The following is a 3,716-nucleotide window of genomic DNA, read 5'->3' as shown; positions in this document are numbered from 1 at the left end:
GCCTCGGGCCCCGCCGCAGCGCCGGGCCGCGGGCAGCGGGGGAAAGGCGAGGGGGAGGCTCCCCGGCCGCCGCCCCGCCCCGCCCCGCCTCGCCCCGCCGCCGGGGCCGGGCCTCCTCAGGGGCTTCCCGGGTCCCGGCCGCGCCCAAGTGAAGCTTCCCGAGAGCTTCCTTGGGGGAGTTTTGCCCTGCGGAGTTTCAGGGCCATCTCTGTTTCTGCATAGTGAATCACCACACACACTTTTCTTTCTCATTCTCTCTCCGCATCCTTGGTATCATCAGGCATATGGGGGCAAGCTTATTTTTTGGAGCCAAAACTGGATCCTCAAAACATCAAGTTGTTCACATTTTCTGCAGCACCGGAGGCAGGGCCGTCTAATCTCGTTTTATGGCACTAATTTGTCGTGTAACCTCAAATTGGTAATCTCTCTGTTTTAAAGCATCATTTGTGTTTCGAGGGAAAAATCATAAACTATTTTGTTTTCTGATCCTAAGGAAAATATACAGCAGAATCAAAAAACATTATTAAGCTTATTGCATATCAAGATTTTGCTGTGTATGTTGCTCAGAGTTGGAGGTCCTGTCGTGTTTTCTTAAGCCTTGGATACTTTGGCAGGAGGTAAGTGTAAGAACCTAAAATGAGGTCGTTTCCTCATCAAATCAAATTTCTTATATTCATATCATTATGAAAATGAAAGTCTACAAATTTTGGGGTTTACTGAGTCTTACAGTTTTGCAGCTACTTTTCATCTCTATGTGTGCTGAGGTCAAAAGCAAGGTGGGATTGTGACCCTTTTCTTTACAAATCCTCTTCTCTCCATAACCAGAGGTTGGTTGCAGCTTGCCACAGAACTAGCAATCTAATATAGTCCAACTTTATTTACATTCAACGTCCATCTATTTGGGCCATGCTGACCTTTGTTGTTTGCTTGTCTGTGTGACTTGTGTTCTGCTATGTTTATCTTCTTCAGCGTCCTTATTTCACTTTTTAAGGCTGCCCAATACCATGTCCTGTTACACATTTTTTCTTCTAACTTGTCTTTAAATAATTTTACATATACATATCTTTTTTAAGAAACTTGTACCGTGCGTCGAGTCCTCTACTGTTTCCTCTACGTTCTCTCTCCACTTTTCAGTGTTGCTTTTCGCTGCTTTGTGTACTAGCTTTGTTAGTTATTCCTAATGTAACTGTGCACGTAGGGTAAAACATGAGGTTTTTATTTATCCATTATTTCATCGATTTAGAGCTACACTCATGCATAAGGATATTCTTGATAAAATCACTCACACTGATCAAATGCTTTTGTGACAGAAGTTCCTTCTTTGTTCTGCAGTTTGAGATCTGCATTTCAATACTTACACATTGCAGCCACTTTCTGTTCTTGGCATTCTTGGTGGAAGGCAACTGTGAGAGTTTTCCAAGGTAGAAAGTAACAACATTAATTAAAATGTATTTCAAATATAAAAGCTAGAGGTGGACAGGTAGCTTGGAAGAAAGCAAAGCAAACAGTACCAAGACTGTAATCTGTATTAATGATGGCACATACAGTTTCTCTGAAGAAGGAAGATCGATTTGATAACTATGCTTTTGATATGGTCCATGGTATGGTTTAACTTCTCATTGGGTGTGTAAGAACATTCATAGAAAGAAAGCTATTTACACTTAAAATAGCACTATGGAAGACTGAAGTCTGTAGGAAGAAAAAAGCATATTTACTATTAAAGCATAAAACCCAGTAAAGGAAATAAGGAGACCTCATAACAGCAAGTGTTAGGCTATGGTCCTGTGTCTGAAGTGTCAAGCAGCACTATCCATGTAAACACTTCCCAGCCAAGCTGTCTGCTTTTTTCTACACAGGATGACACATTCTCAGTTATGCTGGTTTGTTAGACCAGCTTATGAAATAACTCAGAAAATTAATACCGTGAGACAGAAGAGAGTCAGGGAGTTGATCCAGGTTAAAATATAAGAGCTTTTGACAAGTTTTGCAGTGTAACCCCACTAATACTTGAGTGGGCAAAACATAATGTATTGTGCTTCAATTTCACAATAAGTGAAATGTCTGTGTAATAAATAGTAGTAAAACATTGCTAAACAGTTCAGACTCTCAAATTGTGTCCTCTGTCTATACTGATTTTAGCCTGTTGAATTTCAGGAAGCGTCTCTAAGACAGGAACAGAAGAAACTTGTACAGAGTATTTTATCCCACTAATAATTGTGTGAATACTTTTTTTTTTTTTTTTTTTTTTTTTTTTTAATGTAGTCTGGGTTAACAAATAAGATGCTCTGATTTGGTTTCTCTCAGAACAGGAAGAACCTGTATTATTTGCTGCTGGCACTTGGCGTACAACAACCAACTACATTCTGAGAGCAGCATATCTAATAATTAAATGAAAATCATGCTGTTTATTGTTGATCCAATGTAACATTAATATTAAGGAGAGCAATTTACAAGTGTTGTGAAAGGTGTCAGACGAATTAGATTAATTTATGTAAGTTGAAGAAAGCTGTAAGACGCAAACTGTACAGTATACATAAGTTAAGTTTGAAAGTAGTTTGTATAGTGCTGATCTCCATTCTGTAGGTCTGTACTTGCTTGATTTCTAAGCCTATATACATTCAGTAAGATTATTCACTTGTTTGATGTCGAGTACGGCAATATTTGAAAACTTAGTAACTAGCAGAGCAAGATGGACAGTTCCAGGGATTGTCATGTTGTCTTCTGTCAAACGTGTGTTCTCTCTTACATATATCCATCCATTCTTAGCTTATAGTTTTAGAATTTGGCATGGGTTGCAGGGAAATTAATGATCCACTCCATTTGTGCAGGCACCACTGTTAAATGTTAAGGTTTTGTCAGTTCTACTGAAGTAACATGCCACAGTATTAATTTCTTGCTTAATTTTTAACAGAAGGAAAACACCTCTGAAGCTAAGCTACATTTAATTAAGTATCAGTGTATGTGTGTGTGTGGTGAGTGGAGTATTCCAATGACAAGCTCATCAATACAGCTAATACCAACCAGATGGAATTGTTATATGTTTAGTTACACAGCTTGAAACTCCAGTGTGGGTGAAGCAATGTGGATATGCTACCAGCCACTCAAAAATCAAGCCTCCACCTCCGTGAAATATATGCTGATTATACCATGAGTTTGATCTGTGGTTTGAGTGGGGCCTCAGTTTTTGCCTTGAAGAATAATCCCATTGATCTGAATGCTGGAAGAAGACCAAGTAAGGGATGAAATGAATGCAATCAAGATGAGGCAAAATTGAGACCAGAAAAAATAATAAAGGACTTGACAAGAAACTGGTGAAGAAGGGCTGTAGAAACTGGCGTGTCTTAGCAAGAGAGTATGTAGGACAGGCAACTGAGACATCTTGGTCAGGAAGCCAGTGGAAGAAGGAGACCAGTTGAGCAAGGAGATTAGAGGGGCTGACCAATGATTCTGGTATTGGGAAGGAATCAAACGGTTGAGCAAGACCACACTGGATGTGTGTTGCAAAACAGAAGAGTGACACTGAGCTAGTGAGGTAAACAGAAAGGAGGGATTTAGAATTGACGGACTGGAGAGGAAAAAGGTTGAAAAAAGGTACTTAAATCTGATGAGCTATGATATGGAACTGTCTAGACCTAGGAACCTGTGGTACCTGAGCTAGCAATTTATGGTGGAGGAGATGTGGGTCCCTTGCAGGACCCAGGATATCCTGTGAGTCT

Source organism: Aythya ferina (assembly GCF_964211825.1).
Source record: "Aythya ferina genome assembly, chromosome: 8".
Taxonomy (NCBI): Eukaryota; Metazoa; Chordata; class Aves; order Anseriformes; family Anatidae; genus Aythya; species Aythya ferina.
The sequence above is the reverse complement of the archived record's forward strand: the minus strand, read 5'-3'. Positions refer to the sequence as shown.